The 23,661-nt window shown below is 44.9% G+C and overlaps 1 protein-coding gene and 1 pseudogene across 1 annotated transcript in view; both read right to left on the reverse strand.

The window, feature by feature from the left end:
* LOC126190942 (uncharacterized) overlaps positions 1 to 23,661 on the reverse strand; it is a 150,876-nt gene that overhangs the window by 102,325 nt on the left and 24,890 nt on the right. The gene's annotated exons all lie outside the window — the stretch shown is intronic.
* On the reverse strand, positions 1,407 to 1,524 carry LOC126089970 (5S ribosomal RNA; annotated as a pseudogene).

Genomic DNA, 23,661 nt, shown 5'->3' on the forward strand with positions numbered 1-23,661 from the left:
TGATGTTTTTATGCGGTTTTTGGCATCAGGACAATTGAAAACCGATTTTTCCCATCCGATGTGATATGATCTTGCCGTGGTGGATGGGCTTACGTAACTAAGAGTAACCTGTACACCCATGCACACTGAGTAGTACAGTTTGTTTAACATCAAACGTACACCTTAGGCGTGTATGTATGCATGTATGTACGTATGTATTACACTGGGGACCTAGAAACGACGGAGAGGCTTCGTCCCGCCGTAGCCCTCAGTGGTTCACAACCACACAATAGTCTACACACCCCACCGCCGCCCCACACCGATCCCAAGGTTATTGTGCGGTTCGGCCCCCAGTGGACCCACTGGGAACGTCTCATACCACACGAGTGTAACCCCAAGTGTTCGCATGCTAGAATAATTATGGTCTACGCGTACGTGGAAACGGTGTTGGCGCAGCAATCGCCGACACAGTGTAACTGAGGCGGAATAAGGGGAACCAGCCTGCATTCGCCGAGGTAGATGGAAAACCGCCTAAAAACCACCCACAGGCTCGCCGGTACACACAGGACCTCCACACCAATCCGACGGGCGGATTCGTGCCGGGGACCGGCACGCCTTCCCGCTCGGGAAATTTGGAAATTTGTGGTAAGGTCTTATGAGAGCAAACTTCTGAGGTCATCGGTCCCTAAGCTTACACAGTAGTTAATATAACTTAAACCAAGTTACGCTAAGGACAACACACACGCCCATGCCCGAGGGAGGACTCGAACCTCCGCCGGGACCAGCTGTACAGTCCATGACTGCAGCGCCTTAGACTTAATTTAGGTTAAGTAGTGTGTAAGCTTAGGGACTGATGACCTTAGCAGTTAAGTCCCATAAGATTTCACACACATTTGAACAACTTTATATGCTCGTTTTGTTAGTTATTATTAGTAGCAATAGCATAGGGAACAGGATGATACACATAGATGTGGGGTTGACCTCCAATAAGTGGTTTACGTTTTACTGCTATATGACAACATATAATCAACTGTTTTTCCTTCAGTCCGTACCCATCAGCAAACGACTCCAGTTGTTTCACGGGAATATCATTAGCATTACACCGTGGTTATTTATGCATAACATGCAACACTGGCCTCCTTTTAGTAGGTTCTTTTTTACAATTATGTGACATAATATGCATAATATGCTCCCTAAAAAAAAAAAAAAAAAAAAAAAAAAACCAACACTCTGTCTTCAAGCCGTAAGTGGCCCGTCGGGACCATCCGACCGCCATATCATCCTCAGTTGATGATGTGGATAGGAGGGGTGTGTGGTCAGCACACTGCTCTTGCGGTCGTTATGATCGTTTTCTGTGACCGGAGCCGCTACTATTCGGTCGAGTAGCTCCTCAATTGGCATCACGAGGCTGAGTGTACCCCGAAAAATGGCAACAGCGCATGGCGACCTGGATGGTCACCCATCCAAGTGTCGGCCACGCCCAACAGCGCTTAACTTTGGTGATCTCACGGGAACCGGTGCATCCACTGCGGCAAGGCCATTGCCATATATGGTCCCTAGTTTATGTTAATATAGTGTGCAACTGTTCTCTTATTTTATTCCTTAATTTATCTGTAACTTTGATGTAACTTCCTGTATAGTTTGGTACTGTTACATTATTACATATTACCACCGTATATAACACTTACACTACATCCTTTTCTTCTGGATTTCATACTGTTATCATTGTTGTCTGTGCAAGAAGATGAAGTAAGATATCGCCGAAACTGGCAGCTCAATAAGGCAACGATATTGAAATTTAGACTGCTGAAAGGTATTTGATTTGACATCCTTTTTCTCATGAAGGCTGTTTGCAACCCAACTTCGTCTGCAACCCACAAGAACTTCATGAGAACTGAAGAAGGCGTACGTACATAAATTGTTGGTTGTGTTTCAAAAGTGAACAGTCACTCCTTTAAAAGAAAAAAAGGGAGGTTGCGCAAGTGGCCCTCGAACGGCGCGTGTGTGGGTGCACTGCAGTCGACAGCTGCGGACAACCGCAGGCGCCGCGCCGCGCTGGCCAAGGTCTCCAATTAAATGGCAGGCTGCAGGCGGCAGACACCGAGCTGGAGAGACAAGTCTGAGTCACCGCTTGCGCTTCCAGAACGCCGCTCACGTGCATCCTGTCCTAGGTTTAAGGCCGTGCGCCGTGACCGGGGGGACAAAGTGCCGAGTAGCTCACCCACGGCTCCTGTTTCATTAACGGGAATCGGCAACTGAAAGCGACATTCGACTTCAGTTCGCTAGCTCTTACAGTGCCTCTCATAAGTTTTGGGACGAGCATTGTGCACAGTGTTTCTGGGTACGAAAGAATTTATGATGGTTAATACGGAAATAAAGATGTACGTCTGCAAGTTACACATTTACACTACTGGCCATTAAAATTGCTGCATCACGAAGATGACGTGCCACACACGCGAAATTTAACCGACATGAAGAAGATGCTGTGATATGCAAATGATTAGCTTTTCAGAGCATTCACACAAGGTTGCCGCCGGTGGCGACAACTACAACGTGCTGACATGAGGAAAGTTTCCAAGCGATTTCTCATATGCAACAGCAGTTGACCGGCGTTGCCTGGTGAAACGTTGTTGTGATGCATCGTGCAAGGAGGAGAAATGCGTACCATCACGTTTCCGAATTTGATAAAGGTCGGATTGTAGCCTATCGCGATTGCGGTTTATCGTATCGCGACATTGCTCCTCGCGTTGGTCCGGATCCAATGACTGTTAGCAGAATATGGAATCGGTGGGTTCAGGAGGGTAATACGGAACGCCGTGCTGGATCCCAACGGCCTCGTATCACTAGCAGTCGAGATGACAGGCATCATACCCACATGGCTGTAACGGATCGTTCAGCCACGTCTCGATCCCTGAGTCAACAGATGGGGACGGTTGAAAGACACCAACCATCTGCACGAACAGTTCGACGACGTTTGCAGCAGCATGGACTATCAGCTCGGAGACCGTGGCTGCGGTTACCGTTGACGCTGCATAACAGACAGGAGAGCCTGCGATGGTGTACTCAACGACGAACCTGGGTGCACGAATGGCAAAATGTCATTTTTTTTTCGAATGAATCGAGGTTCTGTTTACAGTATCATGATGGTCGCAGCCGTGTTTGGCGACATCGCGGTGAACGCACATGGGAAGCGTGTATTCGTCATCGCCATACTCCGCGCGACCGCTACGGTCGCAGGTTCGAATCCGCCTCGGGCATGGATGTGTGTGATGTCCTTAGGTTAGTTAGGTTTAAGTAGTTCTAAGTTCTAGGGGACTGATGACCACAGATGTTAAGTTCCATAGTGCTCAGAGCCATTTGAACCATTTTGAACCATCGCCATACTGGCATATCACCCGGCGTGATGGTATGGGGTGCCTTTGGTTACACGTCTCGGTCATCTCTTGTTCACACTGACGGAACTTTGAACAGTGGACGTTACATTTCAGATGTGTTACGACCCGTGGCTCCACCCTTCATTCGATCCCTGCGAAACCCTACATTTCAGCAGGATAATACACGACCGCGTGTTGCAGGTCCTGTACGGGCCTTTCTGGATACAGAAAATGTTCGACTGCTGCCCTGGCCAGCACATTCTCCAGATCTCTCACCAACTGAAAACGTCTGGTCAATGGTGGCCGAGCAACTGGCTCGTCACAATATGCCAGTCACTACTCTTGATGAACTGTGGTATCGTGTTGAAGCTGCATGGGCAGCTGCACCTGTACACGCCATCCAAGCTCTGTTTGACTCAATGTCCAGCTTATCAAGGCCGTTATTACGGCCAGAGGTGGTAGTTCTGGGTACTGATTTCTCAGGTTCTATGCACCCAAATTGCGTCAAAATGTAATCACATGTCAGTCCTAGTATAATATATTAGTCCAATGAATACCCGTTTATCATCTGCATTTCTTCTTGCTGTAGCAATTTTTAATGCCAGTAGTGTAATTATCGGCGATGAAAAGTGCAGTTACTTATCTTTGCTTGTTTACAACAGAAAAAAATGGTTCAAATGGCTCTGAGCACTATGGGACTTAACATATGAGGTCATCAGTGCCTTAGAAATTAGAACTACTTAAACCTAACTAACGTAAGGACATCACATACATCCTTGCCCGAGGCAGGATTCGAACCTGCGACCGTAGCGGTCGCGCGGTTCCATACTGAAGCGCCTAGAACCGCTCGGCCACAACGGCCGGCCTTACAACAGAACAAGAGTCATTTCTCACTGCGAGATATGAAATTCTGCACTTCAAAAGTTTTGGGACAATTGTTGGCAACAGTGTCGATGTGCATATCTCTGTTATTCGTTACTTCCTGCGATGTCAGCCATTACCTGTCGAGAGCTCCAAGGTAACACAGGGTGTTTGTATACGATGGTACGAAGAGATAAATGGCGCTGAGCACTATGGGACTTAACTTCTAAGGTCATCAGTCCCCTAGAACGTAGAACTACTTAAACCTAACTAACCTAAGGACATCACACACATCCATGCCCGAGGCAGGATTCAAACCTGCGACCGTAGCGGTAAAAGCAGCACTTTCGAACAGAGGCAGTTAGTAATATTCCACCACGAAAAGGGAAGAGCATGCTGAGAAATAGCAACGTTACTGAATACGAAGAAAAGTACTACAGGGAACATAAAATATGAAGACAGGATAGAAATCCTGCCACAGACAGGCTGTCCAAGGATATTTGTGAGGAAAGAAGAGGTCCAGAAAGGTCCATGAATTACCATTGAGGCTGAGGAAGAGTTTGGGAAGAAGGCCAGTCCCAGCACAATCAGACGAGTACTGTGCAGAGAAAATTACCATAGGCGAACGACAAGAAGGAAGCCTTAGATCAGTCCTGCCAATAGGGAGAAGAGGCTGCTGTTCGCAAGGGAACAAATAAACAAGAACATGGAGTGGTGGATTCAAGTGATTTTTTCGAAGGAATCAAAATTCAAGATATCAGGACCGGTTGGTGGCAGCCCAACAAAGAGCTGGAAGTAAAAAAAAATGTGCAAGCTACAGTGAAACATGGTGGGGCCATGTTATGGTTTGAGATTGTATGTTGGTCCAGGGAGTGGGTGAGCTGGTCTTCATTGACGAAACAATGGATAAAAATGTATACTTGCAGATTCTAAGGAACAATTTGAAGAAGAGCGCAGAAAATATGGGGATTGGAGACGTTTCAGATTTTATCAGGGCAACGATTCCAAACACACCGCCTATATTGAACAGTTGTGGCTCCTGTACAACTGGCCAAAAGTTGTCAGTCCCCCTCCACAATGTTCTGACATGAACCCCATAGAGAATTTATGGGATGCACTAGAAAGAAATATTCGAGACATCTTCATATAGTCCAAAGAAGACGTTAGGAGACGACTGCAAGAAGAATGGGAAAAATCTAAGTACTTCGTACTTACAGAAGCTTGTACAAAGTATGCCAAAACGTCTAACACAAGTGTTACAACGTCACGGTACAAGTACAAAGTACTAATTCCTCATTATTTCCTAGTTTTTGGTTTATTTCTGCACTTTGTCCCAAAACTTTTGCGAGGGCAAATCTGTGTTATTTCACATAAATATGAAATTATTTATATTTTTTGAGTCGTTAAACGAAATAAAATATTCGATTCTTTGCTCTGTGAATACCATTCTGTCTGTTGGAATAATAAACATAATACGTTTAATTGTTTATCTGTTATTTCTCAAAATAAATACAAAACTATTCTGTTTGTCCCAAAACTTATGAAAGGCACTGTCGCTGCACACCTTCAGGTAGAGGTGACACGTTCCCTTGTGCGAGCGCGTCGTGCTCTCAGATTGTAAAGTGTTGAAAACGAAACTGTAGACATGTGTTTACTTGCGCAGGCGACCAGAGCAGTGCGCGGGGTCATTCGATATGCCTGCGCAAGTGATGACAGCACAGGCAAAGCGGGGCTTGCATGGTGCGGACTGTTCAGGTCAATCGCAGCGCGCATCTAGGCAAACAAGATGGCGTCACGAAGCGTTTCCATGAATTTATTGAAATCTAACGGAATGTGACCTCCATGTGGGAAGTTAATCGCGAAGATTTTTACGATCGCGGGGAGAAAGAAAGTAGCCGATTCATATTAAAAAAAAACCGGATAGTTATACTAACTACTACCAATAAAACAGCCGGCCGGAGTGGCCGTGCGGTTCTAGGCGCTACAGTCTGGAACCGAGCGACCGCTACGGTCGCAGGTTCGAATCCTGCCTCGGGCATGGATGTGTGTGATGTCCTTAGATTAGTTAGATTTAATTAGTTCTAAGTTCTAGGCGACTGATGACCTCAGAAGTTAAGTCGCATAGTGCTCAGAGCCATTTGAACCAATAAAACAGACTACCGATTCAAAAATAATATTTGAAGCAGTTACCGGAAGGAAATGACAAAAAGTGAAGGAATATTGGAAGTGAAGTTTGAAACAGATGAATAGAAGCTACGACTTTTGAAGCTGTTGAGTTTCTCTAATGACCAAATGCTCCACTTAAAGAAAAAAAATGTTCAAATGTGCGTGAAATCTTATGGGACTTAACTGCTAAGGTCATCAGTCCCTAAGCTTACACACTACTTAACCTAAATTATCCTAAGGACAAACACACACACCCATGCCCGAGGGAGGACTCGAACCTCCGTCGAGACCAGCCGCACAGTCCATGACTGCAGCGCCCTAGACCGCTCGGCTAATCCCGCGCGGCTGCTCAACTTCACTAATGTTCCAATACCGAAAGTGACGATAAAGATACTTGAACAGGGAAAGTAGTATTCACACGAGATTACGCTAGCGTATTCGTCAACCATTCGTTAAACACACATAATACGTTCTTTTTTTTCTTTATTGTTATTTCATCCCCCTCGCTCCATATCAGCGGTACAATATTCCGCTCTTTAGGCAAGAGCATTCTGAATGACATAGTAAAGCTGATAGAAAAAATAATATGTGAACTGTTGTTTTAAATTAAAAAGGTTAATGACAGACAGCTGGAAGGACAAAAAACATATACAATTTGAAAAACACAAATCCAGTGTAGAGATGTTTTTCCATGAAAAAGCGCTGGGGCATTGCACTTTCACTAAAACAACTGAAGGACCTGCGCTGGATGAGGAATATTGTGGAAGGAGAGAATATGACCCATAGAGGTTGAGGGGTGTGGGCAAAGAGATAGGGTTCTGTTAGGCAGGGAAACTAAGGACATTATAGGTAGGAGGTAAAGCGGGTAGTGGGAATACAGATGGTGGGAAAGATAGAGGGTGAGAGGCGGTCTGGAGTATGGGGAATGTAACGGTACAAGAAGAAAGGGATAGGTGGAAGGAGAATGAAAAGGAGAGAAGAGTCCAGATGTGAGATACATGGGAAAGGGTTAAAGTTGGTAGAAGGGATAAATATCGGGGCGGATCTCATTGTCTGGGAGAGGAAATTGGTTGAAGTTGCGTTGAGGTAGGATACGGAATGTGTGTACGTGTAGGGACGGGGGAGCTGTTTGTGAAGGGTGAAGCATAACAGGGTTGGTAACCAGAGGTTACTGGAATCTAGTTTGCGGATAGTATAGGAGATGCGGAGATGTTTGATGAAGGTGAGGAGAATATAGTTCTTGATTTTATACCTATAAATAATCTTGACTTGTCAGAACGAAACCGCGCGTCGCTACTGAGTCATCTGTTGAGAATATGATGAACCGATAAAGAGACAAACGGCATCAGGAGTTTGTACAGGAACAGCCATGTTGACTCGATGGATGAACTGGTACACGCACGCCTACATGTTAGACGGTTTTAGAAATATTTGTACTGGTACCAGTTGAACTAGTCATGACTTCCACGGTACAGATTTTCCACTCTAGTCAGATCGCCGACTGGAATATCTCAGCGAGACATAAGTTGGGCGTCCGCCTTCGTAGATGAGCTTTCAGCGCGGCTGACGCCCAAGCAGAGGATCTGGTTTTTACTTCTGGTACTGCCAGCGATTTTTTGGGGGTGGGGGACGGGGTGGGGTAGGGAGACTGAAACGAGGTGCACTCAGCCTCGTGCGACCAACCGAGGAGCTAATTAATTGAGAAGTAACGGCTCCAGGTCACGAAAACTGGCAACGGGCCACACCGGATCCAATGGCGAAATGGCAGAGGATGACAGGATTGTCGGTCGCTACCAATGGTCCCGCCAGGACATGTGGTCGGGGTTTCCGTTTCTTCTATAATCTTAGTGTTGTCAGACATTCTAGCGAGTCACTAAAAGAAAGAAGGAAGAATTGTTTTGGTGCCCTGCAGTGTTGTTGGTGCCCTGTGAGGTTATTCAGCTGCCTCAGTGCGAAGGATTTTTTTGTTGATGGACATTAACACGTTTACTTCTACATCTGCGCTCACGTCGACACTCTGCAAGCCACCGTGAAGTGCATGGCAGAGGGTACGGCTCATTGTACCAGTTATTAAGGTTTCTTCCCGTTCCATTCATGTATACCTCTGATGCTATAATGATTCTAATCATATCCTCACGATCCCTATGCGAGCGATATGTTTGAGGTTCCAGAATTTCACTCTGCAGCGGAGTGTGCGCTGATATGAAACTTCCTGGCAGATTAAAACTGTGTGCCCGACCGAGACTCGAACTCGGGACCTTTGCCTTTCGCGGGCAAGCGCTCTACCATCTGAGCTAACGAAGCACGACTCACGCCCGGTACTCACACCTTTACTTCTGCCAGTACCTCGTCTCCTACCTTCCAAACTTTACAGAAGCTCTCCTGCGAACCTTGCAGAACTAGCACTCCTGAAAGAAAGGATTTTGCGGAGACATGGCTTAGCCACAGCCTGGGGGATGTTTCCAGAATGAGATTTTCACTCTGCAGCGGAGTGTGCGCTGATATGAAACTTCCTGGCAGATTAAAACTGTGTGCCCGACCGAGACTCGAACTCGGGACCTTTGCCTTTCGCGGGCAAGCGCTCTACCATCTGAGCTAACGAAGCACGACTCACGCCCGGTACTCACAGCTTTACTTCTGCCAGTACCTCGTCTCCTACCTTCCAAACTTTACAGAAGCATGGCTAAGCCATGTCTCCGCAATATCCTTTCTTTCAGGAGGGCTAGTTCTGCAAGGTTCGCAGGAGAGCTTCTGTAAAGTTTGGAAGGTAGGAGACGAGGTACTGGCAGAAGTAAAGCTGTGAGTACGGGGCGTGAGTCGTGCTTCGGTAGCTCAGATGGTAGAGCGCTTGCCCGCGAAAGGCTAAGGTCCCGAGTTCGAGTCTCGGTCGGGCACACAGTTTTAATCTGCCAGGAAGTTTCATGTTTGAGGTTGTTATACATTCCTAGAGCCATCATTTAAAGCCGGTTCTTGAAACTTTGTTACTAGACTGTCTCGGGACAGCTTATGTCTGTCTATCTTCAAGAGTCTGTCAGTTCTTTCAGCATCTCTGTGACACTCATCCACGGATCAAACAAACCTGTGACCATTCATGCTGCCTTTCTCTGTATGCGTTCACTATTCCCTGTTGATCCTAGCTGGTACGAGTCCCACACACTTGAGCAATGTTCTAGAATGGGTTGCGCGCGTGATTTGTAAGCAATCTCCTTTGTAGACTGATTGCACTTCCCCAGTATTCTACAGTAAACCGAAGTCCGCCACATACTTTACTCACGACTGTGCCTATGTGATCATTCCATTTCATATTCCTACAAGGTATTACACCCAGGTATTTATATGAGTTGGCCGATTATAGTCATAGGATACTGCGTTTTTTCGTTTTGTGTTCACGTTTTTACATTTCTGGACACTTAAAGCAAGTTGCCAATCTTTGAACCACATTGAAATCTTGTCAAGATCTGACTGAATACTTATGCAGCTTCTTTCAGACAATAGTTCATTAAAGATAACTGAATCATCTGAGATTACTTGAACCTAGAGTTCAGTACTGCCAATGATTATCGGGAACAGCGCTAAGCTGCTGAACCTCCTACTCTTTGCATTGTTCAGTTCATGTCAATAAAAACTAAATATTCATTCGACAGTTCCTTATCCGAAAATATCGCTTTTAGAGCCCTCTTCCACCTGTATGATTTGCCGAGATCCCGTGAACGTGATTACAGACTGAACTGTAAATCTGTCGGAAACGGGTGTAGGAAGAAACAGCCATAACCTAACCGGAGGACTGATCTTGATATCCAACTCAAGGGTCTCAGGCAAACAGCCAGGCGGGAACTGAAATTCCACCAGTTCCAGTGACTAAATCACTGAGTCATCTCTTACGGTAATCAGTCCAAGCAGACTGTCAACAGCTAACACACACACACACACACACACACACACACACAAGCGTGTCTCTCTCTCTCTCTCTCTCTCTCTCTCTCTCTCTCTCTCCCCTCTCTCTCTCTCTTCTCATGACAGGTTTCTGAGAGGTTTGGGATTCAACTGAAGACATCATCAAACATCCTGATGATGACCAACTGTATGCCACCACTTCTTAGGGGGTTTTCTATATTTGTAACTGCATACATTAAACTACTGCTTTTCTCTCGGCGAAGTTTCCAGCTTTATGACTGGATAATTAAACTACGAGTGTTTCCAAGATGAATGCAGTTTTGAAAACACTTCCGTATAGTAGTCAGCTGCGTAAGGAGAATTTAACACTATAACGGTCCGCTATTCAAAGGTGCGACCCAATATTGCTTTTAAAAAATCCGAACGTTGCATTAAGTGTCTGCCACAATGTTATGACCAACTCAGAGACCATTATAATACGATTGAATGTGTTGTATGACATACATTGAACCTATAACAACATCTACGGAATAGCAAAATTAAGAAAAAGGTAGGAATGTTGTCGTTTAATGTTCCGTGTAAGCCGAGAGCTTCAGAGGTGGAACACATTCCAGGGTAGGGTAAAAAGTGGGACGGAAATCGCTCGTACCCTTTTCTAAGAAACCAACCAGTTTTTCTTTTAAACAATTCAGGAAAATCACGGTAAATCTAAATCTGGTTTGCTAGACGAATAGTTGAACGCCGTTCCGTCTGAACTGAAACACACTCTCTTAATATGTATGCCATATCGCTTGAATTCTACAATTCCCACGGAACAACTTCACACATATAACTGCCTGCGCCTGCATCGCTAGAATATGGTAGCAGCGCACAAAATACTTGGAAGTTTTCTCTCCGCGCTTCGTCCACATTTTCCTCGAGGCACACGCCGAGTCGAATGCATCGATCCCGCCGGAGACTTCTCCCCGCCGGCAAGGAAGGCATACATCAATTTTATATCCGAATGTCTGCCTAGCCTATGGCGCTCCCAGTCGCCAATATTGCGATGAATGGTTTGCTAGACTCGTATTTCCAAAGTTCTGCAACTGACGTGCTTCACATACCATACATCGAAGAAGCAATGGCAGAAATAAAAGAAGGGTTCAAGATGGGATTAAAATTCAGGGTGGAAGAATATCAGTGATAAGATTTGCTGATGACATTGCTATCCCCAGGGCAGATGAGGAAGAATTACAGGATCTGTTAAATGGAATGAACAATCTAATGAGTACAGAACTCGGATTGAGAGTAAACCGGAGAAAGATGAAAGTAGCGAGAAGCAGCAGAAATGAGCACAGCAAGAAACTTAATAAAAGAATTGAGGATCACGAAGTTGGCTAGACGAAGTCAAGGAATTCTGCTACATAGGCAGCAAAATAACCCATGATGGACGAAGCAAGGACGACATAAAAAGCAAGCTAGCACAGGCAATGAGGGCGTTTCTGGTCAAAAGAAGTCTTTCAGTATTAAACATAGACCTTCATTTGAGGAAGAAATTTCTGAGAATGTACGTTTGATGCACGGAATATTATGGTGGCAAACCATGGACTGTGAGAAAATCGAAGCAGAAGAGAATCGAAGCGTTTGAGATGTGGTGCCACAGAAAAGTGTTGAAAATTAGGTGGACTGACAAGGTAAGGAATGTGAAGGTTCTCTGCGGACTCGGCGAAGAAAGGAACATAGGGCAATCGCGTCTGTCTAAAGGCCTTTCATGAAAACGGGAATGACCTGAATTTTTTTCCAGACGTATGTTACCCTTCGTTGCTCCAGCGACGTACGATGGACTGCTACTAGAAGGGGAGCACGCTCTTCCACACAATCCCTGCAGAATCTCACAGGTATCTGCTCCAGTCAAGGTTCCTTTACACTGCAGAGCGATTTTAGTTGAGTTTCTATCCCGCTGTCACTTATCTCAGTTTTGGAGTTGTGCGAGGATTGAAAGAAGTTACGGTCTGACAAACTTCCACAGTTTCCCACTGTTATTTTTCGTTTAGGTGTCACTGTAGCCCAGTGGCGGGTATAGAAAAACCTTAAGGAGGGAGCACTAAAGATATCTTGAGCTACCGGTACCTTTACTTTTACCGTAATAAAAAACAATCAGATCACATGCAAAGTTTAAGAAAGTTTTATTTAAAATTATTATACACATATACAAGACAATGCCATATTATGATATAAAAAAAGTTACAATTGTGGTTCTCTCCCGTAAATAATGAATTCTATACACCTATTCTTCCTGGAAAATTGGTTAATTACATCGTCAATAGGGTAATCAGTGTCAGGGTGAGTGTTCGACTTAGCTAAGCCATTAAGTCGATCCTCCTTCATTGTCGACCTCAGCCATGTCTTTTTACGCCGCGCTGTTGAAAAACTTCCTTCTACTGTAGCAATAGATGCAGGTAGACAAGCACATGTTTTGTACAGCGTATGCAAAGTCGGACAGTCAAATCTAGGACAAACAGACAACGGTTGCATAACAGAATCACGATCATTAAGGGCTTTTATGCTCGTTTGCTAGCATTGAAGAATAAAAACAGTTCTTTTCCAATATATCATAGCACAAATGCCAGACAGAATAACGTATCAAGATCACTAGAATGACTGCGACTTTTCTCATTGGCATGTGTTAGCTATCTACATGTGCCAGACATAAACGTATAAAATGCGATGACGCGGACGCGCGTGCTATATAGGGAAGTACAACTACTCGGTAGCTCGATTCAGTCGAAACGAACGAATAGAGTGCGGGCTAACTGGCGAGGGCAGCGCGGGTGGCAATGGTGGGCGGCCCGCACGCCCCCCCCCCTCCCCCCCCCCCCCCATGTATCCGCCACTGCTGTGGCCAGTGTGTGACTGAATAGACTGTTTTGATCAGGTTACTGATTTTACGTAAGACCAAACTCCGTAATAGTTTTATTCTGATCGTGTGGCTAATTTTTACTTTTAAAATTTATTGAGCACTTCTGGTATTGTTCTGCTGACGTTCATTTTGGCTTCGCTTAGCTTAATTTTTCCAATTAAACTTTGGCTTCACTGAAATTTTTGATTGAAGCTTCCTTTGGTTTCACAAAACCTTCTTGAACAACTGTTGATCTTCCAATCGCCCACGCGCCTCCTTGGTGCATACTAGTGTAAGGCACGTTTCATTAACAGGTATTATTTCTTCCTTTTCCCAGTTCATCAATCAGAAATATTTCTCTTGGACTACTGAGATCAGCACTGGCAATGTGGAACGTCCTTTCTTGACTCCTCTCAGTTCTGAATTTTTGTAGGCTGATGGGCTCCAATGGAAGCTGTAACATTGGCGGGTAACTCTTCAGCATGCAATAAATGTTGTTTTCAAGGAATATATATGCAAATTTTGTTGAAACTAGTTAAATGGATACCTCAAAATCCGTGCTCGTTACTCTTATCATGATAGCGTTCGACTGAGCGAGGTGACACTTTGGTTAGGTCGCTGGACTCGTGTTAAAGAGAATAGTCGATTCAATTCCCGTCTGTCTATGCAGATTTCCGATTGGTTCTTTATGAATGACACGGCATATTTTCTTCTCTTTCCATCCCTTATCGAAGCTTATATTGTGCCACTAAAGACCTCATCGTCGACGCGACGTTAAATGTTTATCTTCCTTCCTTCCTTCTCATTATTTGCCCGCTAATCGTCGTTATTTGTTCTGCTTCAAATCACTATGAAAACGGTCTAACAACGACATAGTGGACGCTTCACAATCCCTATTCAGGCTTTTAGCGGTTCGAGAGAGTAGTTACAAGGGAAACATTGCAACTCCTCAGATTTAGTAATAAGAGGGCCCAGTTGATAGCCGTCAAAAACTGAACAGAGATCAAGTACGAAAACAGGAGGAAAGTGACCTGAAGTGTGAAGAAAAAGTAAAATAGAAACAGTGAATGATCCAACGTTAACAAGTTCAAGATTGAGCGCAAGGGTATTACTTCGGCGTCGTGGTCACAGTGTTGGACTGCTCCACGGACGACCTACACTCATGTTCATAAATTAAGGATAATGCTGATATATGGCGAAAAAACGCTCTGGTGGGCAGTTTGCGATTTTAAATCACCTCGGGGTATGACCGTGCGATGCATTTGACCTGCGGTCGTCGCACGGTGGGGCTGGCAGCAGTCCATATACGCAGAGGTGTGTTGGTGCATGTCAGAGTACGGTGCAGCGAGTAAGTGTGCAGACGTGCTATTGATGGCTGTGTGTTGAAAATGGCTCAAAGAACACATATTGATGACGTTATGAGGGGTAGAATGCTAGGGCGACTGGAGGCTGATCAAACACAGCAGGTCGTAGCACGGGCCCTCTGTGTGCCACAAAGTGTGATCTCAAGATTATGGCAACGATTCCAGCAGACAGGAAGCGTGTCCAGGCTCTACAGTACGGGACGTCCACAGTATACAACACCAAAAAAGACCGATATCCCACCATCAGTGCCCGCAGACGGCCACGGAGTACTGCAGGTAGCCTTGCTCGGGACCATACCGCAGCCACTGGAGCAGTTGTCTCCAGACACACAGTCTACAGACGACTGAACAGACATGGTTTATTCGCTCGGAGACGTGCAAGGTGCATTCCACTGACCCCTGGTCACAGGAGACCCCGTAAAGCCTGGTCTCAAAAACACAGTACATGGCCATTGGAACAGTGGTCCCAGGTTATGTTCACGGGTGAATCCAGGTATAGTCTGAACAGTGATTCTCGCCGGGTTTTCATCTGGCGTGAACCAGGAACCAGATACCAACTCCTTAATGTCCTTGAAAGGGACCTTTATGGAGGTCGTGGTTTGATGATGTGGGGTGGGATTATGATTGTTGCACGTACACCCCTGCATGTCTTTGACAGAGGAACTGTAACAAGTCAGGTGTATCGGGAGGTCATTTTGCACCAATATGTCCGCCTTTTTAGGGGTGCAGTGGGTCCCACCTTCCTCCTGATGGATGATAACGCACGGCCCCACCGAGCTGCCATCGTGGAAGAGTACCTTGAGACAGAAGATATCAGGCGAATGGAGTGGCCTGCCTGTTCTCCTGACCTAAACCCCATCGAGCACGTCTGGGATGCTCTCGGTCTTCAAACCCGTAGGACACTTCAGGAGCTCCGACAGGCACTGGTGCAAGAATGGGAGGCTATACCCCAGCAGCTGCTCGACCACCTTATCCAGAGTATGCCAACCCGTTGTGCGGCTTGTGTACGTGTACATGGTGATCATATCCCATACTGATGCCGGGGTACATGCGGAGGAAACAGTGGCGTTTTGTAGCACATGTGTTTCGGGGCGGTTTTCTCAACTTATCACCAATACCGTGGACTTACAGATCTGTGTCGTGTGTGTTCCCTATGTGCCTACGCTATTAGCGCCTGTTTTGTGTAGTGCCACGTTGTGTGTTACCACATTCTGCAATTATCCTTAATTTATGAGCATGAGTGTAAATAAATAAATAAATATTGCAGTGCCTGTATTATTTCGAATTACGATGGAAAATTCCTTTGGACATGCACGCATTTCATAACGGCTGTAATCACTGCGGGAATCTACATAATGAGCGTACGAGTTCAGGTTGTAGATACATAGTTGACGAAATATGGAAATCTGGGTGTGACCGTGAGTCGTGCACGGATAGCGAAATAGTTCAAAAATGGTTCAAATGGCTCTGAGCACTATGGGACTTAATTTACAAGGTCATCAGTCCCTTAGAACTTAAACCTAACCAACCTAAGGACATCACACACATCCATGCCCGAGGCTGGATTCGAACCTGCGACCGGAGCGGTCGCGCGGTTCCAGGCTGTAGCGCCTAGAACCGCTCGGCCACCCCGGACGGCGCGAAATAGTCGCCGGCACGGTAGCTCAGCGTGTTGGGTCAGAGGGTTTGCTGCCCTTTGTAATAAAAAACTGAGTTAATGGATCAACGACGAACTGAAACGGGTGTCTTGCGACGTCCGCCCAGAGCAAATGAAACGAACGAAAACGAACAAAATGAGATTACACACACACACACACACACACACACACACACAAATAGCAAGGCGACATCTCACGATAAGCGGGAAATCCGAGTTCGAGTCCCGGTTCGACACAAATTTCGTAGTCGTCATTCCATTATATAGCTGATGACAGTCCATATTCGCAATTGTGAATACATTTAATGTAGTCCATAACAGCTGTAGTCGCCGCAGTGCTGTTCCTTTGGTCACGCATGCATGTCCGCAGGAATTTTGCATTGTAATTCGGAATAATATCGTATTTCGGAGATAGGTTCCTGATGAAAACTTCATCTGCTAAGTCTCCTCTACAACCCACAGAAGACTTAACCGATCGCGGAACAGAACAGCAACTACAATCGCTTAGTAGTGGAAAGGCGTCAGGACCAGATGAGATACGAGGTGGAATCCAAAATTTTCGGGACTGTTGCTGCCATCTGGAAAGTAGGAGTAGTAGTTGGTGAGAGCTGCATATCTGATGAGTCAGTGTCCGGAGTGGCATCCAGCTGGGAGGGTATGTTGCGTGTCCACAGCGAGGTCTGTAATACTCTGTGTGTTTGGTGTGTGGCGATTTTACGATGGATCGGCGAACAGAACAGCGTGTATGTATCAAACTCTGTGCGAATTTCAGGAAAAGTGCGACGGAGGCCCTTGCAATGATTCAACAAGTTATTTGGGGGACGGAGCATGAGCGGTACACGTGTGTTTGAGTGACTCTCCAAGACCCAAAAAAGCGAAACAGGTGAAGAGCATGATCATCGTTTTCTTTGATACCAAGCGAATTGTGCACAAAGAATTCGTCCCACCAAATCAAACAGTGAATTCTGCGTAATGCTGTGATGTTTTGCGACGGCTCCATGAAAACGTGCGGCGACGGTGGCCCGAACTTTGGCGTCAAGGGAACTGGCTGCTGCATCACGACAACGCACCCTCTCACACGTCCTTGCTCACCAGGACGTTTTTGGCAAAAACAACATGGCGGTTGTACCCCACCCACCGTATTCGCCAAATTTGGCACATTGCGACTTCGCGCTATTCCCTAAACTGAAACTCAAGTTAAAACGCCGTCGGTTCGACACTCTAGAGAGGATCCAAGAAGCATCGCTGGCGGTGATAAACACTCTCAAAGAACAGGAGTTCAGAAAACGTTTGACCAGAGGCAGAAACGCTGGGATTGGTGTGTATGTGCGGATGGGAACTAATTCGAGAGTTAGTCCAAAATTAAGGCTTACAACAGATGGCAGCACCAGTCCCGAAAAATTTGGATAGCATCTCGTATGTATAAGATTCTACAAAGATTACACGAAGAAATTTACTCCCCTTCTAGCAGCAGTTTATCGTAGATCGCTGCCGCAACGAAGGGTACCTAAGCCACTGGAAAAAGAATAGGTCATTCCCGTTTTCATGAAGGGCCGCAGGATAGATGCACACAGCTGTCGATCTATAACCGTTGACATCGATCTATTGTAGACTTATGAAACATGTTTTTATGCTCAAGAATTACGATGTATTTGGACAACGTAAATCACCTTTATAAAAATAAACGTGGATTCGAGAACACAGATCTTGCGAAACTCAGCTCACTATGTACCTCCATGAGATCCATAGCACTGTAGACAACGGCGCTCAGGTTGGGACCAAACAGCGAGGTTATCGGTCCCATCCGATTTGGGAAGGATGGGGAAGGAAGTCGGCCGTGCCCTTTCAAAGGGACCATCCCGGCATTTGTCCGAAGCGTTTTAGGGGAATCACGGAAAACCAAATCTGGATGGCCGGACGCGGATTTGAACACTCGACCTCCCGAATGCGAGTCCAGTACGCTAACCACTGCGCCAGCTTGCTTGGTAACGGCGCTCAGGTTGATGCCGTTTTCCTTGACTTCAGCAAAGCATTTGACACCCTCACACACTACCGTTTGATGAAAGAAATACGAATTTATCGAGTGTCGGACCAGATTTGGTACTGGGTTCAAGACTTCCTTGCAGGTAGAACTCAACACGACGCTCTTAACGGAAAAAAACCGACAGATGTAAAGCTAATTTCCGGAGTACCCCAAGGAAGTGTAATAGGATCGTTACCAGAATGAAATTTTCACTCTACAGCGGAGTGTGCGCTGATATGAAACTTCCTGGCAGATTATAACTGTGTGCCGGACCGAGACTCGAATTCGGGACCTTTGCCTTTCGCGGGCAAGTGCTCTACCAACTCAGCGACCAAAACATGACTCACGCCTCGTCCTCACAGCTTTTAATTCCGCCAGTAGGTAGGAAGGTGGAAGGTAGGAGACGTACTGGTGGAATTAGAAGCTGTGAGGACGGGGTGTGAGTCGTGCTTGGGTCGCATAGTTGGTAGAGCACTTGCTCGCGAAAGGCAAAGGTCCCGAGTTCGAGTCTCGGTCCGGCACACAGTTTTAATCTGCCAAGAAGTTTCAGGATCGTTACTGTTTACAGTGTACATATAAATGATCTAGTGGAAAGCGTCGGATGTTCTTTAAGATTGTTCGCAGATGATACGGTTGTCTGTAACAAAGTAGCAACGTCAGAAGACAGTATCGATTTGCAGAATAACCTGCATACGACTGATGAACGGTGCAGGCTCTGACAGTTGACCATTAACGTAAATAAATGTAAGATATTGCGCAGAAAACGCAAAAGAAAGCCACTACTGTACAACTACATTATTGATCGTAAACTGCTGGAAACAGTATCTGTCGTAAAATATCTAGGAGTAACTATCGAGAATGACCACATAAAACTAATAGTAGGAAAAGCAGATACCAGACTGAGATTCATAGGCAGAAACCTAAGGAAATATAACTCAACCACGAAGCAAGTGACTTATAAGGCGCTTGTTCAACCGATTCATGAGTACTGTTCGTTTATCTGGGATCATTACCATGTAGGACTGATAGAAGGGATAGAGAAAATCCAACGAAGACTGGCGCGTTCCACACGGGATCGTTTAGTCGGTGCGAGAGCGTTACAGATGCTCAAAAAACTCCAATGGCAGACATTACAAGAGAGGCGTTATGAATCATGGAGAGGTTTACTATTAAAATTTCGAGAGAGCACTTTCCGGGAAGAATCGTACAACGTGTTACTTCCTCCCACAGACATCTCGCGTAATGACCACGACGAGGAAAATCGAGAGATTGGAGCCAATACAGAGGCTTACCGACAATTACTCTTTGCACGCGTCTTTCGCAAGTGGAACAGGGTAGGGGAGATCAGTTAGTGGTACCAGAAGAATCCTCCACCACACACCATGAGGCGGCTTGCGCAGTACGACGTAGATATAGAGGAACTGTGAAACATTCTGTATTGTACACGCCACTGGTTGTAAAATTTCTTACTGATTTGAAGCAGAACAATCAACCAAGATATGGGTACAAATAAACACCTTCAATGTCATCAGTCACACACCACTTGCTGTGATTGCGAAAAGATGTCGAGCTGTGTTTCGAAATGGCCCTGAAGTCTCCCTTTTATCAAGATTCATCGACTTTTAAGTTTGCTCTCTTTCCTAGCCTCAACAATTGATATTACACGGAAGAAATTATTGTCGATTGAAGAAGTCATACTCACCTAAACCATTTTCATTCGTTGTTTAAGTCATCAGTCTTTCGATTGGTTTGATGATGACCCCCTCATATTGTTCTAATATTTTTCTTCTCTACGTGATTATTACACCAAAATCAACTGCAAAATGATTTCCATATTTTAGTTTTTTTCTGCCTATAGGTCTATACATTAGAAGCGGGCTAACGCTGATAAAAAGGGCATTTCTTGCCACGACAAGTGTATTAGTACAAAACATTGGCATTAATTTGAGAAAGAAGTATGTGAGAATGTAGGTCTGGCGCACAGCATTTTGCGGTAGTGAAACATAGACAGTGGGAAAACTGGAACAGAAGACATCCATTTGAGTTGTGCTACAGACGAATGTTGAAATTAGATGGACTGATAAGGTAAGGAATGAGGAGGCTCTGCGGAGAATCGGAGAGGAAAGGAATGTGTAGAAAACACAGACAAGAAGGATGATACGACATCTATTAAGCCATCAAGAAATAACTTCCATGGTACTAGGAGGAGGTGTAGAGGTTAAAAACTGTAGAGGGAGACAGATATTGGAAAATGTCCAGCAAATAATTAAGGATGTAGGTTGGCACAGGAGAGGAATTTATTGTCGGCCTCATTAAACCAGTCAGAAGACTGATGACTAAAAGAAAATTCTCTTCTATTTCTCTTTCCTGCGTTCCATCGTTAATTGAAGTACTCCTGGACGGCGTTGTAGATGTTCCACTAACATGTCCTTCCACTGGTAAGCTTCTCCCCTCGCATGTTCTTTTTAGTACTTCCCTATTTCGTATTTTATATGTCCACTGAATTTCTAACATTCTTCAATAGGACAGAACTTCAAATGCTTCCAGTTCCTTCTTCTCAAGATATCCAATTGTCCTCGTATCACTTCGATACAATTCTGCGGTCCAGTTTTACACGTTAATGAAATTCTTCCTCAGTTCAATATCAACCAGTAAACACCCCGCCCCTCACCTCCAGTTCTTTAAAGAATCGAACCCTAATCCATAAAACAGCTTCCAATTTCTGCTTACTTTACAAATGAGTTAGTATGTTAAATATTTGCGTTAAACATGTTCACGAGAAAAAATTTCGAAAAGGTTTGAAACTGTGTGTAAAGTTTGTTGAACGCCACTAAGTGATCTCATTCTGAAATATTGGATGAATATAGTCTGGGTATGAGATACGCTCTCTCAAGACATATTCACAGTTTTTAACCTTAATACTTGACTTATTGTGTTAAAACTTTAACTTAAGATTATGCTTCTTAATGAGTAGATTATGACAGCACTTTTTATATTTTTAAATTTGATCAATAATTATACGAAATATTGAAAATCCAGTTTTTGTTGCCCCTGAAAGTTGCTAGCTAGGCAACGTGCAAATGGGGCTGGGGGACTGCTTTACACGTTTAGTTGTATAGATATTGCTTCCTGGACAGGACAGCTCCTTTACTTGTGCCACTACAAGTTGACAATTTTAATGTTAAGCAAGTCGTTATACTCCTTCCTATTACTCCTCTCGTGAACCTTTAGCCATGTTCAGTGCGAATCATGTTGACCATTCCTTCCAGTGTATAATGAAATCACGGAAAACCTAACTCTGGATAGCCAGAGGGGAACTAGAATCGTCGCCCTCCCGAATGCATGCCCAGCGTGCTGACCATTGCTCCACCTCGCTCAGTCCCTTCCACTAAAAAGCTGGGTACACACAGCTGGAAAAGGAAAAGGCCGTTTCACTGACAAGTGATGCGATAAGCAGTTCATCATTGTAGGAGTATATGATGATAAATTTATGTCAGATGAAATCCACATGTCACAGTATAGCGTTCCCAAACAATCGCATGAATATTCATCGTATATCCTCTCCTCCTCCCCCCCCCCATACACCCTCTCTCTGGCGATCAACGCAGGCTTATTTTCTTGCATACAAACGATCGTGAAGCTGCCAAATGACATCCTGTTCCAAGCACCTCGCGCCTTCATTTGCTATTCGCCAACAGTTTTTGCAGACTCTGAAGAACGAGTAGGTTTTCGTTTCACCATGTCCCATACATGTTCAACTGGCGAGAGTTCGGGAGTTCTAATGTTCTCGCTGGCCAGGACAGTTGTTGAACCCCTGAGGAGCACATTGGGTCGTAGCAGTCTATGTGGACGTACACTGTCCGGCTGGAAAAGCACATCTCCTCCCTGCTGAAGATATGACAGTAACAGGAGATGACAACCTGTGCAACGTAGCGGCCACTGGTTACTTTAACCTGCAGAAACACCAAATGTGACCGCGAGCTGAAACTCGAGGCTTCCCTACAGCCTGAAGTCTGGGGTGGTACCTGTGTGTCACGGGCGAATGCACTCTAGAATAGTCAGTCTCTGCAATACACGGATACGTCCTTCACTCACATACATTCTCATCACTGAAGAAAAGTAAACTCTTTCACGACACCAGAGTAACCATACTTAGCGGTGTAGTGGTGTCAGTGGTAGTCAGTGGTAGTCTGGTCAGAGGCCCAGCTCATCTTAATCCTGCTGCAATCAGACGGTTCCCAGTGCTCACCGACGGCGCAGCAAGTGCAGCATGTGCCTGGATTTCTTCGCTGAATGACTTCGGTTGTTTGTTGCAAATACATTGATCTTGATGTGCGTCTGTGCTACACGGACGTCCAGAACCTGATCTACGAGACTGAGAATGTTCCACAAATCACAGCTACCCCGCCGATACATTGTGCCCCGCCTGTGCAGCAACCTGCCGATTCGTCCTTTCAGCTACTCACAGGCCCACAATACGACCCCGTTCAAATGGCTGAGGTTGTTCAACAGGAGTATGTAGTCGTTAGCTGGGCGTCATTGTACCCTAGAACGAATGTTGCACACGCTTTTCACCTCTACACTCAGCCCAGTTACTGACTGCAGAGGCAAAACATAGGTTACACAGACAGGTCTCCAGAACGCTCTCTGTGAGCCAATGAAGTGATAAACGAATCATTATCACTACAACCTCTCAGTATGCATATGGCGCAACCAAACACAATCTTTGAGGGTGTTGCATTTTTTCCGGCAGTATAATTCATTTCCTGAATGGGTTTTTATGAGGAATCGCGCTTTATCTGGAACAAATGAATAGTCATTTGTTAAAAGGCTAAATTTCCATCAGAATGAGTTTTCGGGTATGAAGAAAAAACTTATTTATTACTAAATTTCATGCGTTTTCTCCGAATTTTGCATTCTGGAACACAGTACTGTCACTCTTGATATGAAATGTCTTATACTGAGCGGAATGTAAATGTCATTACATTTCAAAAACTCTGGACTTGTGCCCTTTTAATAATTCTGAAAAATAACAAGCGCATGAATTAAAAATAGCTATTTTACTGGCTTTTTAATGCTTGTGTATGACCCACTTTTTATTATGCTTGGAAAGGAAATTAAAAATGAAAGTCATCTAATTCTGTATTTCTTCCACCAAATAGTCCTTCAGAATGTTCACATAAAATTCAGTGCAACTATCTTCCGCATACTGAATGATTTTGTGGAGGTCCTCCATCTTTAGGTTTTTTTATGGACACTTTACCAGAAAGATGGCATACATTTCTAGGTAGTTTAAGATGCTGGCTTAGGTCAACATTAAATATATGTTTGACTAGAACGTTGATGAATGGCAATCCCATAATATAACCAGGGTTATTGGAATCATAAACGAAGTGATTTAGTGAGCTTACGCTAAAATGAATTCTCTCATTCCTCTGAATTAAGTTTCTAGAGAGACAGCTGTC

This window comes from Schistocerca cancellata, chromosome 6 (genome assembly GCF_023864275.1).
Source record: "Schistocerca cancellata isolate TAMUIC-IGC-003103 chromosome 6, iqSchCanc2.1, whole genome shotgun sequence".
Taxonomy (NCBI): domain Eukaryota; kingdom Metazoa; phylum Arthropoda; class Insecta; order Orthoptera; family Acrididae; genus Schistocerca; species Schistocerca cancellata.